Source organism: Dysidea avara, chromosome 7 (genome assembly GCF_963678975.1).
Source record: "Dysidea avara chromosome 7, odDysAvar1.4, whole genome shotgun sequence".
In the NCBI taxonomy this organism is placed as follows: Eukaryota; Metazoa; Porifera; class Demospongiae; order Dictyoceratida; family Dysideidae; genus Dysidea; species Dysidea avara.
In genome coordinates, this window is record NC_089278.1 from 24,813,814 (window position 1) to 24,834,166 (window position 20,353).

At 39.2% G+C, this 20,353-nt stretch overlaps 1 long non-coding RNA gene across 1 annotated transcript; it reads left to right on the forward strand.

Annotated features, from left to right (window-relative positions):
* The first annotated feature begins 6,115 nt into the window (after nt 1–6,115).
* On the forward strand, nt 6,116–6,652 carry LOC136261340 (uncharacterized). Its single transcript, XR_010703866.1, has 2 exons — nt 6,116–6,432; nt 6,486–6,652. It is a non-coding gene; the product is annotated as an uncharacterized lncRNA (long non-coding RNA).
* The last annotated feature ends 13,701 nt before the right edge of the window (nt 6,653–20,353 follow it).

The following is a 20,353-nucleotide window of genomic DNA, read 5'->3' on the forward strand; positions in this document are numbered from 1 at the left end:
GCGGACTACCCCAGCTTCATCGATACTTAGCTGCGTGACACTACAGCCTTTGTTTGATTGAAGTTTTATGGTCATAGTTATGACTTATGCTAAGACTGCTTGCTATAGGTGTGTCACCAGCGTGGTGCAAAGTTGGCAGTATCAGTATCCCATTCCGTAGCTATAGCTTGTTATTGATCTATAATGTACGTGTGTATGCAAGTGCGTTTTAGTGGCTGCATGGCCTGTTGGATTTTAGCACTGTAGTCATGTGATGACCTAGCTGATGTGCAGTTGCGCTCTGTCCCCAGTTCGCAGTGCAGTCATAGTGAGTAATATTGGCTCACCTATTTGTGCACTCTTGACACAATCATAATTGACGTGTTCCCCGTATCCGGAGAATTGAGGCACAGCCCAGTCTGATGTGTCTATGTGTCACTAATCTGATACTGCTTAGGGCAATCTCACATCTCTATTTATAGTGTAAGTATGTGTGTTAACCATGCCTGGTGTGATTTCAATAAACTAGTGCATGATACCGCTGGCATGTGGTAATGATCAAATACCTTAGTACAACCTTGTCTTGTTGCCTGAAGTAGTGCTAATAGATCTAGACTCACTCGGTTGCTTTGTTCGGTGGTCACCATAGCTGTTATAGTGTGCTGCTTATCTGTCACATCCTGACTAGCTGGATATAGAATATTCTAGTCTGTTTTTTGTTTGTTTTTCATTTTTGATTGCTAGGAGTTCTAATCAAGGTGTTCCCAGCAAGTGAGCTGTACTAGTCGCAGCTGGTCATCTTGATTATTGGTTATTGATTTAGCTGATATGTGTGTACTGTACATGTGCTACTGAACATCGCTGCCACATCTAGCTACAGCAAATAATATAGTCTGGTGCTAACGCTCAAGTTGATGACTGACTACACTGTGCTGGTCACTTAGCAGGTATAGTCATATGCTCTCGGTGTAGCTGAAGCGTGCTTAAACTGTGGCCACAGCTGCTGCAAGTCCTGCCATTTAGTGGTAGTGATTAGCTGATGTGTCACTGTACCATGCTACAAATGTAGCCGTCCTGTCATTCAGTTAAGTGCAGTAACTGATATGCTACTATATAGGCAACTGAGTAGCCATTTTGTTTACTGCCATCGATGTTGTCATGTATCGCTGATACATATCTGTAGTGAACTGTGCTATACCACTGTATAACTGTCAAATATACTGCAAATGACACTGTCAGGTGCTATCGTTATAGCTGATGCAGGAACTAGGCCTTTATGATCAGTGTGGGTGAAGAGGAGTCTTTAGAGCACATGGTTGGACATGCTAAGTATGTAAGATTTTGTAGAGACCAAAGCCCAACCTCATGCGATTGCTATGGCCACTGTACTGCATTACTGACATAGTTGTCTCACCCACTGTGACTGATACTGAGTGATAGTGATGCAGTCAGGTGAGAAAGCTCATAGCTGCCCTGTGCTGTTACTATCTGTAAGATCTGTCGATGGTGCAGGTACAAATAACGCAACTAATGTGTAGCCGCAATCGTGATGTGGTCAGGATTATCTATCCTGGCATGGCTGTTACGTCTGCAACTAATGAGTCAGGTGTTTTCAGTATGCAGTTGAAATTCCTGACACTTCTGTTGTACATTATTCGTAGCAATCTATCTGATGTGTGGATGTAGGATCATGACAAAGCCAGATGTCACATCTACTACAATTGATGCAGTCAGATGTAACAATATACCTGATATATGTGATTGCACAGTGCTACTGATGTAGCTGTCGTGTCCACTGAAGCTGCAATTGATGTAGTGAGCGTGTGTGGTTACACTGGTGATATTTCTGCTACCTCCATTGTAATTGATATAGTCTGATGCTAACAGTATAGACTGTACAGTGCTACTGGTGTAGCTGTCCTGATCATGATGCAGTCAGGTGATGATATAGCTGATATGTAGCTGCCCTGCTGAAGTTTCTACCACCTCCGCTGTGACATGTTCCTATGTAACAATATAGCTGATGTGTGGCTGTTGCTACAGTGCATGGTAATAATGTATAGCAGTACTATGGCTGTCCCATTTTTATTTTTTTTATTTTTTATTTTTACCATTGATGTAGTCAGAAGCTAGCAATATAATGACTGTACAGTGTTGTTGACGTAGCAACTACAGCTGATGCAAGCAGTATAGCTGTCGTGTAAATGTGTGATGACAAGAGGTCACGTTCACTGTGATTGATAGTCAGGTAGCTGATGTATGCATGATTGTACTGTGATACCAACATAGTTATCACATTAATTTTACTAGAATTGATGTTGCATCATTCATGTTTGAGAGCTACCAATGTAGCCCATGTTTGAGTACTATGGATGTAGCCCACGTTTACTGATGTAGCTCATGGTTGAGTGCTATCGACATAGCTCACGTTTGAGTGTTACTGGCGTAGCTCATGTGTGATTGCTACTGACATCACTCATGTTTGAGAGCTGCCAACTTACCTCATCTGAGTGCTACTGATAGCTCATGTATGGCTGCAACTAATGTAGTTCATGTCTGGTGCAGCTCGTGTTTGAGTGCTACCAGCTTACCTCATTTGAGTGCTACAGACTTACATAGCTCATGTCTGGGAGCTCCTGTCTGGGTACTATCAATATAGCTCATGTCTGAGTGTTACCAATGTAGTTTCTGTTTGAGCATCAGCGATGTAGCTCATGTAAGCATGTTTGAGTACTACCAACATGGCTCATGATCATGTCCACATAATGCTAATGATATAGCTCATGTTTGAGTGTTACTGACATGGCCCATGTTTGAGTGTTACATGGACGTAGATCATGTTTGAGTGCTACCAACACAGCTCATGTCTGAGTGCTACTGATGTAGCACATGTTACCAGTTTACCTCTTTTGAGTGCTATATACCAAGTAGCTCATGTACGAGTGCTACTAATATAGCTCATGTTTGAGTGTTACCAAACATAGCTTATGTCTGAAATTGAGTGCTACTGATGTTCGTAGCTCATGTTTGCATGCTACTGATGTAGCTCATGTTTGTGTTTGAGTGCTACCAACATAGCTCATGTCTGAGTTTAGTAGCCCGTGTTACCGACTTGTATAATTACCTCTTTTGAGTGCTACTGACATAGCTCCTGTCTGAGTGCTATTGATATAGCTGATGTTTGAGTACTACTGACTGCTCGTGTTTATGTGCTACCAAGATAGCTCATGTCTGATACTGAGTGCTACTGATGTTTGTAGCTCATGTTTGCTTGCTACTGATATAGCTCGTGTTTGAATGCTACCAGCGTACCTCTTTTGAGTGCTACTGATGTAGCTCATAATTGAGTGCTACTCACTCTTGAGTGTTTGCAATGTAGCGCATGTTTTGAGTGCTACTGATGTAGTTCATACTTGAGTGCTCCCAATATGTTTATGGTGGAGTTCTACTGTTGTAACTCATGTTTGAGTGCTACCGACATAGCTCGTGTGTGAAAGCTTTTAACTTACCACATTAATTATGGGTGCTACCGATGTAGCTCGTGTATGGGTGCTACCGATGTAGCTCATGTCTGGGCACTACCAATGTAGCTCATGCCTGAGTGCTACCGACGTATAGTAGTTCGTGTTTACGTGCTACCGACATAGCTCGTATTGTGAGATGTAGACTCATGTTTGAGTACCAACTTACCTCATTTGGGTGCTAGCAACATAGCTCATTTCTGGGTGTTATAGCTGCTCACGTCTGGCTACTAGTGATGTAGCTCATGTCTGAGTGCAACTGACAGCTCATTTTGGGTGTTACCAACATATTGAGTGCTACCGATGTAACTCAGATTTGGGTACTACCAATGTAGCTCATGATCATGTTTGAGAACTGCTGACATAGCTCGTTTGAGTGCTATACCGTCTTTACTCATGTTTCGGTGCTGCTGACATAGCTTATGTGTGAGTGCTACCAATGTAGCTCATGTTTGAGTGCTACCGGCGTAGCTTATGCTGTGTGAGTGCTACCGACATGGCTCATTTTGTGAGATGTAGCTCCTGTTTGAGTACCAACTTGAGTGCTACCAACATAGCTCATGTCTGGCTACAGCTACTGATGTAGCTCATGTCTGGGTGCTACTGACAGCTCATGTCTGGGTGTTACTGACATATTGAGTGCTACCGATGTCACTCAGGTTATTACCGACGTACCTCATGTTTGAGTGCTACCAATGTAGATCATATGTGACTGCTACCAATGTATTTTTCTACAGTTGTGACTCATGTTTGAGTGCTACCGACATAGCTCATGTGTAAATGCTTTTAACTTACCCCATTTGAGTGCTACCGATGTAGCTCATGTATGGGTGCTACCGACGTAGCTCCTGTCTGGGTATTACCAATGTAGCTTATGTCTGAGTGCTACTGATGTATAGTAGTTCAGTTTGAGTGCTACTGACATAGCTCATACTGTGAGATGTAGCTCATGTTTCAGTACCAACTTACCTCGTTAGAGTGCTACCAACATAGCCCATCTCTGGGTGCCATACGTGTCTGGCTACTAGTGATGTAGTTCATGTCTGGGTGTTACTGGCATATTGAGTGCTGCTGATGTAACTCAGGTTTGGGTACTACCGATGTAGCTCATGTTTGACTGCTACTGACATAGCTCATGTTTGAGTGCTACCGTTGTAGCTCATGTGTGAGTGCTACCAACATGGCTCACATTGTGAGATGTAGCTGATGTTTGAGTACCAACTTACCTCATTTGAGAGCTACCGACATAGTTCATGTCTGAGTGCTACTGACAGATCGTGTCTGGGTGTTAATAACAAATTGAATGCTACTGACAGCTCAAGTCTAGGTGTTAATGACATATTGAGTGCTACTGATGTAGCTCAGGTTTGAGTACTACTGATGTAGCTCATGTTCGAGTACTATCAGGCCTGCCAACTCTCACGGGTTTACCGTGAGTCTCACGGTTTCACTACCCTGCTCAAGGGCAGCAGATCGAATCTCATGGTTTTTGAGAAAAGTCGAGACCTTTTTTTTTTTTTTTTTTTTTTTTTTGGTCTCAGCATAGCATCTACCAGTTTTTTTTTACTACACACTGCAATACTACAATAAAGGTACAGAAATCTCAAGATTTTTTTACTTTCCAGGTTGGCAGGCCTGTACTATTGACATAGCTCATGTGAGAGTCCTACCGATGTAGCTCATGTGTGAGTGCTGCCAATGTAGCTGATGTTTGAGTGCTACTACCAATTAGTGTAGCTGATGTTTGAGTGCTACCAACGTAGCTGATGTGAGTGCTACTGATGTAGCTGGTGTTTGAGTGCTGCCAATGTAGCTGATGTTTGAGTGCTACCGACGTAGCTGATGTTTGAGTGCTACCGACGTAGCTGATGTTTGAGTGCTACCGACGTAGCTGATGTTTGAGTGCTACCGACGTAGCTGATGTTTGAGTGCTACTGACGTAGCTGATGTTTGAGTGCTACCGACGTAGCTGATGTTTGAGTGTTACCGATGTAGCTGATGCGAGTGCTACTGAAGTAGCTGATGTTTGAGTGCTACCAACATAGCTGATGTGAGTGCTACCGACATAGCTGATGTTTGAGTGTTACCGACGTAGCTAATGTTTGAGTGCTACTGATGTAGCTGATGTGAGTGCTACTGAAGTAGCTGATGTTTGAGTGCTACCGACGTAGCTGATGTGAGTGCTACCAACGTAGCTGATGTTTGAGTGCTACCGACGTAGCTGATGTTTGAGTGCTACCGACGTAGCTGATGTTTGAGTGCTACCGACGTGGCTGATGTTTGAGTGCTACTGATGTAGCTGATGTGAGTGCTACTGAAGTAGCTGATGTTTGAGTGCTACCGACGTAGCTGATGTGAGTGCTACCGACGTAGCTGATGTGAGTGCTACCGACGTAGCTGATGTGAGTGCTACCGACGTAGCTGATGTGAGTGCTACCGAAGTAGCTGATGTGACTGCTACTGACATAGCTGATGTTTGAGTGCTACTGATGTAGCTGCCAATCCACCTGAACCAGGCCTAGCTATCATTCCCCTTTTCCCTCCCTCCTAGGGGCTATACTTTAAAATGTGGGATCCAACCAGCTTAATTTGCGGTCAACCAATCCATAAATTCCTTTCAAAAGAAAATTCCAGCAACCTTACCCTAAAAAGGCCAGGTACCCTCTATGCCTACCTCCAGGATGTACTATATTTCACTCCCTTCCTGTGTGAAGGGAGGAGAATGAGTATAAAATCGATGACTGGTTAGTGGGGACTTCCGGTGGTAGGTGATAACTCACTCGGCGAGACGATACTGGAGCATCTACCGATACAATCAGTTGTGATCTGTGTGTGCCACCGCGGCTAGAGCACTATTGATCAAACTAGTGCCGGAAACTTTCTTGAGAATCTTCCTGGTCACATTCTGACGGTTATCACTGTGGTTCGCGGGGTAAAAGTAGAAGTTGATACCCTATTATTCATCACGATATCATTCCGTTTGAGGTAGAGATGAAATATCATTGCTCTCCGTCTCGCACTTTTACGCACGACGAGTTGAAGTTCGATCACACGAGCCAACAAATGGCGCCTTCTGCATCACGTGCGTAACTGGCTGGAGGCATGCGTGATTCTTTTTGTGCTAACCACAGTTAAGCTATTAACCTCCATTTGTTGTGCAATCCGATACACGATGGGTCTTTCGAACACCAGCAGCTATACAAAACCAGTGGTGTTTGCCGTCGGTTAGGGCTCATTAAGCAAATCTCGGCAAGTTGGGTGGAGACCGATGAATAATCAAGGCGTTTTGACCGATTATTCGGGCCATAGACGAGGCCATATATCATAATTATGCACCTATCAATGTTAGGCCCCTACCCCCCCAGTACGGGCCATGTGGGGACAAGTTGGGGATTTGACACCCTGCACTGAAGAGCAATAACCCCATTACTGGGGCCTAAGTGTTTGTCTAATCCCCTACCTACCCCCTATATTCCCCGAGGTATTCCCCCACTCCATGATCAGTTCTGCCATGCCTGCAGACAATGCACGTTAAGGTTTGGCTACTGGTCAACGTCACGTGATTTAACTAAATATAGCTACACAATTTAATTGTTATAAAAATGCTTGTCAAAAGCCCCCGGGCACTACTGGGGGTAACTTTATATATATATATATATGATTGTAAAACTCACAAATGTGAGTGTCTTGAGATTATTAATTACTGTTTTTCATTGAATGTGTCAATGTTGATTGAAGAATACTATCAAAATCATTATATCATTGATTGGTAGTTGATTCCATAGGGTAATTGATCTTGGGTAAAAACTAAATTTGTATGCATCAACAGTAGCAGATGGTTTGAGGAATTTATCCTGGTTTCCTGGTATCTTGCGCGAACTTTGTAGGTGAACCCCCGTATAAACCCCCTATAATCCCCCTATGGATCCCGTACTGGGGGTTACAATTGATAGGCGCATTATATCATAGATAATATATACGGTATATAATATCTATGATTATATGTTCGCGCAAATTAAGATCAAACTTCTGTCACACCAATAGCTAAACCCGGAGTTGAAAATTGCTGTGTAGATGGAGTAACCATCATAAGAGTGCCTTTTTAAGGAATCGAGACAAAGACCAGGCATGGATCGGAGATATGACACAAAACCCAACCTGTCTCACGAGTCGCCTGTGTCACAATTAGCTAGCAACGTGATCAAGTTTCGTGAATAAAAACCATTAGTTTTCACGCCTATCAGACAAACCGCAAAGAAGAGTGAGCTGAAAACCTCGCTGAAAACCAGTAGATGCATCATGGAATAGTCATCATAGACATGCATGTCCTCTAGCAGAGTGGATATTCCCAAGTTTTTTCAGTCGTTATAGCATTTTTGATCCTGATGCTGAACAGGTTGCTGGTATGAGAGGCCATTTGTGTTTACGTCTCCAACAACTAGTATCTGCAGAAGTTCAGTTTTCTACTGTACACTCCTTAGAGTCACTATGGATTAAAATAGCTAAACCTTAGTGGATCAAATAGTACTCTTGTTGGTTATGTGTATCGCAGTCCAGTGGCGGATCTAGATGGGTTTCTGGGGTTTGATTATGATTATGATTGATTATGATTATGATTAAAGTACCGGTAAAGGCACAGCCTGTATACCGGATCTGCACACAATAGTACAATTAACCATTATACAAAAGTAAATCTCGAATCAAGTAAGTAATTATCTAATAAGGATTTAAAATTATTTACAGAATTTACGTTGACTACAACTGCAGGTAAAGCGTTCCAATCATTAATTACTGAACCTATTAAAAAAATATTTTGATCGACAGTTTAATCTTGAGTGACATTTGAAAAGCTTAAACTGATGTCCCCTTGTAATGGTGGTATCGGAGTAGGTATATAGAGTGGAAAAATCTGAATTAAAATAGTTATTAATAATCTTGTAAAGTAGTATCATATCTGTTTTTATTCACCTCTATGACGCCTGTGAGCCAAGGATGGTAGCTGTAGCGCTGCTAGTCTCTCTTCGTATGGTTTATCTCTTAATGATGGTAATAAACGTGTAGCCTTACGTTGGACTTTCTCCACTTTCCTTTGATCAAGTACAAAGAAAGGCCCCCATACTGCGTTACCATATTCAAGAGTTGGATGTATGAAAACTGTAAATAATTTAGTCAACATATCAGAATCTAAATAATCAAAAGATTTCTTAATTAATCCTAGTAATCGATTAGCTTATGCAGCAACCTCTGTGGTATGCAGGTGGAACTTAAGTTGGTGGTCCAAAATAATGCCCAAGTCTTTGTAAGAATCAATATTGTCAATAACTGTTCCATCCAAATAATATGGCCCATAGTGATGCATCGGTCCAAGGTGCATATACTTGCACTTCAAGATATTGAACTTAAGTTGCCTATGAATTGACCATTCATAAAGTAAGTCCAAATCATGTTGTAGTACTGAATAATCCTCACTAGTTCGTACGACACGGAAAATCTTAGTGTCATCAGCAAACATATACACGGGACTTGATACAACTGAAGGTAAGTCATTGACAAACATCGTGAATAAGATGGGACCCAACACTGAACCGTGTGGGACTCCACTTGTAACAGGAATGGAATTAGATTTCTTTCCATTAAGCACTACTTCTTGTGTTCTGTCCTTAAGAAAACCTTTTATCCACTGTAGCATCTTACCATATATCCCAAAAGAAGACAATTTTTGAATCAAGCATTGGTGGGGAACTGTGTCAAAGGCTTTTTGAAAATCTAGATATATCACATCAATAGAGTAACCTTTGTCTAAGTATTTAGTGAAATAATCAAGTACATGAAGTAATTGAGTAGTACACGATCTGCCAGGTACAAATCCAAATTGGTAAGCTGAGAGCAAATTGTTCGATATTAAATGACTTATTAGATGATCTTTAACTATAGATTCCATTAACTTACCAAAAATGGATGCAAGACTGACTGGATGGTAGTTACTAACATTGTTTCTAGCACCTTTCTTGTGAATGGGTGTCACTTCGGCATTTTCCAGTCATGCGGTAAGGTTCCACTATTAAATGATTTGCTGAAGATAATGGACAATGGGATAGCAATAAATTCACCCACAGATTTTATTATAGAAATTGGCCAGCCAATCTGGTCCTGGAGACTTATTGTTATGCATGTTCATAATTTTATCTAAAACAATATCCGGGGTGAAATCTATCGACTCAGATATGGGAGGGGAACCATTAGGGTCTATTGCAGGGGTAGAAGTGATATCTTCATTAGTAAAAAACAGTGGAAAATAATTATTAAACAAGGTAGCCATTTCAAAATCAGAGTATGTCACAGTGTCATCAGAACGGATCAATTCAGTAATGCTGGGGCGTGTCTTAGCTTTGGAGTTTACCTACTGCCAAAAAGCTTTAGGCTTTGATTTAACATACTGAACTAATTGCTTTTCGTAGTCCTTTTTAAGGTTGCGAGTTAGGCTTCTAAGTTGATTATTTACAGTTTTGAAGTTTAATAGATCAGTTGGAGATCGAGTCGAACGATACTTTTCACAATTTGTTTTTCTGTTTCTTTAAAGAGAATACTTCAAAATTGGAATACAAACCTTTCCTTTCTCTTTGTTTATAAGTAGGAACGTATTTATCAATAATATCTTGAGAGATGGACTTAAACAATAACCAAGACTCATTAGCGTCGAGAGTTTCCATAATAGATACCCAGTCCACATTACTAAGAGCTTGTTTCAATAGATCAAAGTTAGCTGCTCTAATGTTATATTTAAGATTATCATACTTCTTTGGTTCTGAGTAGCAAATCAAATCAAATTCTATACATATGTGATCACTATTTCCCAGGGGCGGTAGGTACACTAAATTATTGATCATATCCTGTTCGTTTGTAAAAACAAAGTCCAACAAACTGGGAGTTTCCTCTTCTCTGTACCTCGTGGGTTCATTAATGTGCTGAAATAAAAATAAGTCATCAATCGTATCTAAAAATGGTTCAATGTGGCAATTACCACCATAGTATGTTCACGTTGAGCTGAATCCTCAAAAACATTTAATAACTCATGGATGCAATTACACACAATCTTGAAATTTGGTTCATTTGTAGTACTGCTTGACCCGCTAAAAATATTTCAAAATCTTTCTGTTCAAACGTTTGACATAATATTTACGGCCAATAAAAATTCTCACAATACATTTCCTATGGGAAGCCATATAAGTACAGTGTCCATTACAGCCCTTTCCCAAACTTGTAATGGAGCCAAACCGTACGTGTCTGTTGTTGACACCTTTGCTGTTACCAATAACAATCTGGTTGGCTGAAATGTTAACTCTGTTGAGAAAAAATCCACTTTTAATTTTTAGCTGTTTTTCAGGATTCAGCTCAACGTGAACATACTACAGTACCAGAGAAGTTTGATCAAGATATTGCCTTGTAATTAAAGTCACCGTATATTAACAAGTGTGTATAATTATGAAGACTGGTAACTAAATCACAAAGGGATGCTGTGCTAGTGTCAATATTGCCTGAGGGACTGCGATAAATGCACCCAACTAATAATGAGTCAGATCCTTGCAGCTTGATACTAGCCCAAACATGATCCTTGCAGCTTGATACTAGCCCAAACATGATCCTTGAAATGAGGTGAATTGAAAAATACTTGTGAAGCTTGTAGTTTGTGGTGAACATATATACCTACTTCTCGTATATCATATGAGAGGGGGTCATAGTTATTGGGATCAAAATTTAAATAACAGTGATAACCAGGGAGGGTAATCAATGAAAGAGCAACAACTGCATTAGGTGCTTTAGGTAGTATTTCACTAATGACAATAACATCCAAAGGGGTGTTTCGACAGAAACCCCCTTTTAAATTTAGCTCAGTGGAAGTCTAAATACATAAACATTGTTGTACTGACAATTTGTCATATCAAACAACTATATAGTAGCATGCATGTAGCTGCACTTAACTGACACCATTTATAGCTATTAAATCCTCAGTAACACTTCACTTTTCATCTCCCACTGCATTAAAAACGATCGAGATACTCTAATAGAGCAGTCAATTAGTATTAGTATTATTAGTATTATTATCAATTTTGTCAAAATGACAGGGTCGTACAGAAGGACAAGCCTGCAAATGTACTCCCCACAATTAAACATACATACAGTAACATTAAATGCACACAAATACAACAACTAAGACGAGACAGATAGCTTATAACAGAGCAGTACACAACAGGTCAAAAAAGAGAAAGTTATTTGAATAGAAATCGGCGAAGGGCAGCACAATAGATTTGACTTCTTAATCTGTAGGATGGAATGCGGTATGGTGTTCCAAAGAAAAGAGCTGTTTACAAAAAAAGAGAAGCGATGTGAATTAATAGTAGATACAATTGGCCGGATTGATAGAGGATGAGATCTAGTTGTGGTTTCAGGTAACTGAAAATAATTGTGAAAAGGTAAAGAGCTTCTGTGGTGCAGACTATCATGTACATGGCAAATGGAGAAATACTTGTGGTGCTGCTTGATGGTAGGCCAGTGTAACTCTTGCATACAGTCATCAGAAGATTTACTCCAGCAATATGATAATGGATTCCACCTACTATTGGAAGCCCAACGGGCAGCCCTACGTTGTATAGATTCCAAAAGATTGACATTGGTATTGGAGTAAAGATGCCACACTGGACAGGCATACTGATTCCAGGACAGGCCGGACAATACACTTGTAAGCAATGGACTTAATTGATATTGAAGAGTTGTAGAGATGGTGACGAAGGAAGTTTAACGATGTAGAAGCCTTAGCTGAAACATATTTACAATGTTCATTCCAATTGAGTTTGGAGTCAACAAGTACACCAAGGTATCGTACTACAGGATGATATGAAATAGAATCCAGATGATATGATGGTAAGAGTGGAGAACGTTTGTTGGAAATTACAATACTATCATATTTCAGTGGGTTTAAACGCAAGAGCCACTTCTTAGCCCACTGGGCTATGCTAGATAGATCAGCCTGTAGTAAAGCAGCATCAAGTAATTATAACTACTCTAAAGAGCAATCAAAGCTACAGCTTATAGTCACCATCTTTGCCAGTTAGCTATAGTATTTACAGTTTAAAGCATTGGATTTATTGTAATTGCTAACTAAAAGTAGCCTAAAATCTGATCTCAGAGCTTCTAAAATCTCAAAATTTTCTGGAGAAATATCATCAGATGCCTTATTCAGCTATACCAACTTTCAGAAACCCCCTTTTAAAACTCCTAGATCCGCCACTGCAGTCCATCCTCTGCCCTTGACGGGACTCAGGGGAGTAGCTACTAACTGTTTATGTCAGCTGCTGAGACAAGCTGTTAATTCCACCTCCTCATGCCTCATTTGTGGTGATTTTAATAGTTATAGCAGTATTGATTGGGAGAATATATGTTTAACTTCTAGCAACCCTAATGCTCAAGTATTTATTGATACTGTGCAAAACTTATTCATGTTTCAAGACATTGTGAAGCCAACCAGGTATAGAAGGGAAGATACCCCTCATGTCCTAGATTTAGTTATGTTTACAGAATACAGATGATGAGAATGTGGTTGACAATCTTACCTATCTTCCTGGGCTGGGGAATAGTGACCATGCGTGTATTGCTTTAGATCTTATTCTTCCATCTGGTAATGTTATTGATTCAGATGACCCACCTATAGATAAAATGAATACGGTGCTGATTTTGATAACATAAGGTCACTCCTCAGTGCTGTTAATTGGGAAACTGATGACATGTTTGACCTATCTGTTAATGACTGTTGGAATTATTTTTCTGAAACCTTTGATAGGATAATGAGAGCTTGTGTGCCCCTTACTAGGCTGAAAAAGTGTATTTACATGACAAAGGAAGCTATGAGGTTGAAGAATAAAAAAATTGATTGTGGAGACATTATACTGAGACAAAATCCCATGATACCTTGTCGGCTTTTAAGCATGCTAGATCTTACCAGACAGTTGAGAAGTGACTTTGAAAAGAGGCTTGCTGGTAACATCAAAAATAATTCTAAATTGTTTTGGAAGTATGTCAATTCCTGTTTACAGACTAGATTTCCCATTAAAGATTTGACTAAATCTGATGGCTGTGTGCTTGAATCTGACAGAGACAAAGCAAACACCTTTAAAAAATTTTTTTCAAGTGTTTTTACTGTGGAAGACCGCAGTTTATTGCCTGAATTTAACATCAGCATTGATGCACCTGTTTTAGATGATGTACCAATCTCACCTGAGGTTGTGTGTACAAAACTAAGTGACTTAAATCCAAACAAGGCTGCTGGTCCTGATAACTGGCCACCCAAAGTCCTCAAGGAAATGGCAGATCAGTTATGTATTCCTCTGACCATATTATTCACTAAGTGTTTAAGTTCATCCACACTACCAACTTCATGGAAAAGAGGTCATGTTATACCCACCCATAAGAAAGGAGATCGTCGTCTGGTTGACAACTATTGTCCTATAACATTGACCTCAATTATTGGTAAGATATTAGAATCCATCATTAAAGATCATATCCTTAATCCAGAGGAGATTGGCAGCGATTTAAGCGCTACTTTTATTTAATTATTACCTTAATTGTATAAATTATTTTGGCTTGAAATTTCATGTGAGCCTCAATAATTGCAAAACAAAAAAAAACAGCAAACAGTTGGGGTGACAAGAGGTTGTTCAATCTACGGATTGTGGTAGATTGAACAACGTACCACAATAAGGTAATGTAGCATTAAGGTAATGTAGGATTAAGGTAATGGAGCATTAAGGTAATGTAGGATTAAGGTAATGGAGCATTAAGGTAATGTAGTTTGTTTTTAAAAAACCCTAGATTTCAAGGGAGACTATATAAGTCTCTTTGACACGTATCTTCTATATAGCATTAACTGGGTATGTATATTCTTGTGAACAAAACAATGATGCCACACTGTGTTACATACTCCACACATTTTATTTCATCCCAGAATACTGACCTTCGTGTAATTAATTTCTAAAGGCGTTTAATTGCTGCCGACCTTAACCATTTTATTAATAATGATTTATTTACACCCTACCAACATGGCTTTATGCCTGGCAAGTCTTGTGTTACACAATTACTTTATGCTATGGAACTTTGGACTAAATCTCTTGACCTTGGAAATCCAGTTGATGTGATCTATTTCGATTTTCGGAAAGCTTTCAACTCGGTACCTCACACTAGGTTTCTATTAAAACTTCAAGCCTATGGAATTATATAGAGGTAATCTATTGAAATGGATCGAAGATTATTTGGCCAGTCATCAACAGAAGGTGATTGTGAGAAATGAGGAGTTGGAGTGATGCAATGTGATTAGTGGAGGATCAGTTTTGGGACCTCTTCTGTTTGCTATCTACGTTAATGATTTACCCGAGACAGTTAAGAATTAAATTTTTCTTTTTGCTGATGACGCTAAACTGTTTCGAAGTATCACTTGTGACTTAGATATTGTTCAACTTCAAGCTGATGCTGACAACTTTTTTGAATGGTCTAAGACCTGGTTATTGAATATTAATAACAGCAAATGTAAAAGTATGAGAATTGGGTTATCAAGTGGTACATCTCACAGTTACTTTATTGGTGAATCCCTTTGTAGCACTACTGCTGAGAAAGATTTGAGAGTTGTGATTGACCAAAACCTCAAATTTCACCAACATGCTGCAGCTGTAATTACTAAATCCAATTGTATTCTGGGACTTATTAGTAAGTGCTTTGAACACCTTGATGTTGACTCCTTACCAATTTTATATAAGACTCTTGTTTGTCCTATATTATAATATGCAAATTCTGTTTGGGGGCCGCATTATATCACAGATCAGAAAATGTTAGAAAAAGTACAGAAGAGAGCCACCAGACTTGTACCTTCTTTGAGGGAATTGCCCTATGCTGAGCGCTTATTACACCTCAGATTATCATCCGTGTACTATAGAAGGAAGCAAGGAGACATGATTTTAGTGTATCAGATATTACATGGTCTACTTAATGTTGATGCTTCATTTCTCTTCTCCCCAACTACTTACACACCTACAAGAGGTCACAATTTCAAACTATATAAGGAGAATTTTAACAAGTTTGCAAGGGCTTACACATTTTCGAACAGGGTAATTAATGACTGGAATAGTTTACCTGATTACATTGTTAATGCTGATTCATTAACTTCATTCAAGGATCTCTTAGATAAACATTGGACTGATTACCATTATTTTTATAATGATTGATTTGTATGCATGTAATTGAGCAGGATTCACAGGCTGTGCCTTTTTCCTGAAATTAATACTAATACTAATAGAAAGTCCTTGCAGCAGTGTAGAAGAATCGGAGTCAGGGACGGATCCAGGAGCTAGCAAGGGGAGGGGCACAAACAAGTTCAGATCCACATCATTAAAAAGGGGAAACCACTCTGATCAGCTATAGTATATAGCTAGCTACATTTTTATAATGCTACAATCTGTTTAGCTATTAGCTATGCTTATTTATTTAAATGTTTTTCAACACACAGAATTACAACAGTTTATAGCAAGTAAATCACAGGTTTCACATTTTAAGTGTGTTGAAGGTCCACTGTATACGTACTGATGGCCAAGTTAATTGAATAAAATAATTAATTATTGAATTAGCTAAAACTACAAGTAATCAAAACTTGGTACAGTGGGTGATTTGTTACATCTACTAGCTACATGAACATAGAAAAGAGTAGCTATGTACATGGATTATTAGATACAACGTTTTGCTCAAAGTGATATTCTGAAGTATGTATACGCATAGTAGCAAACTCTCATATAAGGTAGTATAGGGTAGGGTAAGGTAGTATAGATAGTTATAAGATATAAGGTTGAGTATAGTAGTATACACATCACCTCTCAGTAGTGTTTCACTGTTCCATTTAGGACATTGCAGAGGGTTGTGAAGTCTGTTACAAAAGCTATTAATGTATGGGGCTTAAGCACCTACCAAACAATAATTGTTTTAGAGGTGCTTAATATGCACGAAGGTGCTGGATAACAATTTGAGTTTGGTTCAGGTGAATTTACTGTAAAGGGAGTAGATATGTCTGTCTGCCTTTCAAACAAACAATATTCAATGTATCAAAGTGATTATAGTTCTTCCTAAAACCAGGGAGAGTTCAGCTGCAAACAAGTTACCCTGCAGAGAGTTCAGCTATACAATTGAGTCACCAGTAGATAGTTCAGGCCACCCTGTAGCAGTGGCGATTCTAGACCTGATCTACAGGGGGGAGTGAGGGGGGCAAGTAGGGAACAGTATGACTATTGTTGAATGGCTGTAATATAAAGTAGAATGTCAGGGGGGTCTGGGGTGCACTGCAGGATTTTTGTAATTTGAAGGCTTGAAAACAGCCTAAATTGATGGTAAAAACAACAATGCCAATCAATACTGCTACTTTTCCCCAAGATTTTTAAAAAGTTATTTTTCAGCAGGGGATCCATGGCCTCCCAGACCCCCTTAGAATCGCCTATGCCCTATAGAGAGACCAGCTACAATAAAGTCACCCAGTAGAGAATTCAGCTACAAACAAGTCACCCTGTACAGAGATCAGCTAGAAGGAAGTCACCGGTATAGACAGGTCACCCTAGCTGTAGAGAGTTCAGCTACAAACAAACAGCTGAAGTAATGTTAAGGGATCAGCTTGCTTACATTACAATGGTCTGTCCACAATTAGAATGCACATCTGCAATTTGCTTGGGACCCACACTACAATACTGACATCAACCAGTACAGCAGCATGCAGCCCAATGGATCCTGAACATGCAATTGCCATCAAACTAGTTCTGTCCACACAGATATGTTGAAGAAATTATCATGGCCAACCCTCCACACACGTCATAGAATCTCAAAGCTCCAACTATTGCACAAGGCTCTCCATCAATACTTATCCATCACTATTCCATCTTACTACGTATTTGATCCCAGAATGTGAAACAAGATGGTACCATCTGCAACATAATTATGACCGAACTTGACAAAACAACACATTGACTTTTATGACTTTGAAGCAAAATAACTCGATGTAGAAGTATGCCATTAGTTTCAAATTTTGACCTGGTATTTGCCATGCTATGGAAAAATTGTGCGAAAATTTATGCTAATAGCTTACTGATAGTTAAATTACAGTTGGTTGAAGTCAGAAAATTAGATGTATGTGGAAGCCTGTTTTGTCAAATTTGGTCACATATGCTCACCCACCACATCATATCAGAACAGCTACAGACTGGGAATTCCCTACCAGCAAGAATCATAGAAATTGACAACTCTGAACAATTATTACTGAACTTACAAGAACATTTTTATTAATGTTTGATTGTCTGTAATGATTGTACATTACCCTGCTAGACTAACTGGTCAGTAATCATAAAATAAAGTAAATGACCCTGTAGAGAGCTCAAGATCTACTACAAGTCATCCTGTAGGCAGATGTAGAGAGTTCAGCAGCAGCTACAAACAGATCACCCTGTAAGAAGTGCAGCTACAAACAGATCACCCTGTAAGAAGTGCAGCTACAAACAAGTTACCCTATGAAGAGACCAGCTAGAAACAAGTCACCTTGTAGAGAGATCAGCTAGAAGAAGTCACTATGAGAGAGTTCAGCTACACCCTGCAGAGAGTTCAGCTACAAGCTAGTTTCCTAGTAGAAAATTCAGTTACAAACAAGTCACTCAGTAGAGAATTCAGCTTCACCTGTAGAGAGTCCAGCTACTTTTGTAACTAAGTTGTATAATAGCTAGTTACATAGTAATTTGTAATGAACAACAACTGGAATCATTACATATTATGTAGTTACATACTGTCTGCCTGTTCATTTATATTTGAAAAACTGTATAATTATAAAAAAATTGTGTTCAAATCCACAACTGCTGTAGATCTCCTTGTAGTAAACACTAAAAATGGTACAAGTTTCTTTAGTTTTCCTTATCATTGGAAAGGCACTGGAACGACCATATTCCATATAATTTCCATAAGGAAGATTTGAAAAGGTGTGAAAATGTGGCTGTTACAGCACCTTTCCAATGACCAGGAAAGCTATGGAAACTTGAACCATTTTTGAAGTGAAAGAAAAAAGACATGCAGGTAAAAAGAAAGCCCCAAAGCTGGCCTATGGCCTGCTTTGGAGTACACAAATACGAAAGGAAATGATATCTAATCCGAAACAGCCAAACTGAATATGATGCAGCCCCCAAAAAGCCATGGTGAAGAAAGATGTGAAACCCAAGTAGGGAACCAAGAAATGGCTATGATGGTAGGTAAATGGAAAAAAATTTAATAATGACAATTCAGGTGAATTTGTTGCCAAGTCCGTTGCCAAGTCCTAGGAGGAGGCAGCACAAATTCACCTGCATTAATTTTTTTGCTATTTACGCACCTACCATCACAGCCATTCTTTGGCCACCAATTTGGATTCACATCTTTTTCACCATGGCCGCACCCTTTTTTAGCTTGGCTGTTTTGGGTTAGATAGCTTAAAGCACCTGCTTTCTTACTGTAGCTACTTGACTAGAACGTGTACATTATGTTATGACATTCTAATTGTTACACTATACTTTTGACACTTACTCGGCTCCATGTACCTATTACCCTGATGTATGGGTCAAACTAGAAAAGATTCTGATCAGGTTGACTATAATTGTGATGAGTGCATAAAAAGCATGTAGACTAAGTATGTACACAATAATATTATAATGTGAACATTGTATGTCATTTAGGCTTGTGCCAATTATGCCGGCATAATTTCGAGCATAATAGGCATCAAGTATTATGCCAACGTAATAGGACGATTTTCAAGAATTTTAATTAAAACGCGCAATGCGCGTGTCAAAAATACTGTACAACATGAACACACTGCAAATTATTACTGCATTTCGTACCAAAAACCTTGCAGTGTTATATTTCTTGACTGATTATTCACACTTTTTGTAAATAAGATCGAGATACTCTAATAGAGCAGTCACTTACTCTAATACAGCAGTCACGAAATGCAGATATACTCTAATAAAACAGTCAGCTCTCGAGCATAGTCTTGATTTTGAGAGCATAATTTTGAGCATAATAAACTGGATTTTTGAGCACTGCTCAAAAGCATACTATAGGCAATTTTCAAAGCATAATTGGCTCAAGCCTAATGTCATTGTATATATTGCATTGTATGCAGCAAATGAGATGTGTTCTGACATACAAGGTCATAATTAAAACTAAGTATTGTAGTACTGGTTAGGTGAACAAGGTTATTGAATTCACACGGCACTGGATATAGTGCCAAGGGTCAGTTCATCAAATTTCTCACTGATGAAACAAACCAATTTCACCAATCTTTAAAATTACCCATACATGCACAAAATTAATCTCGATCATAATAGATACATCCCATTCCATCATGGTCAAGTCACCACTCTCCATTCTTTTCTACAAAAAGTCTGTTATACATGTCAGGCATACCATGCGTATATTCGTATCACCTGAACCCACAACTGAACTTAGACAAACAAATTACCTACTTTGTGAGCTCCTAACAAAATTCCAGTCACAGGTCGTTGTCTAAATATACAGAGTCTTCATTGGATAAACACCTAATGTTATAATCACCTCAGCTCTATCTTCAGGGTTGTTTATCCTAGCACTGCATATCTTACCTAATCTCTCCATATTGTGACTATGCATGCAAGTACTGTAGTGATGGCTATCAGGGTGATATAACTGGTAGATTACTTGTGCAAACCACAGTGCAGCTACTATAAGGAAATTGAAATTACAGACCACTACTGATAGCCTCCATGAAGAATCTGATGAGTTTAATC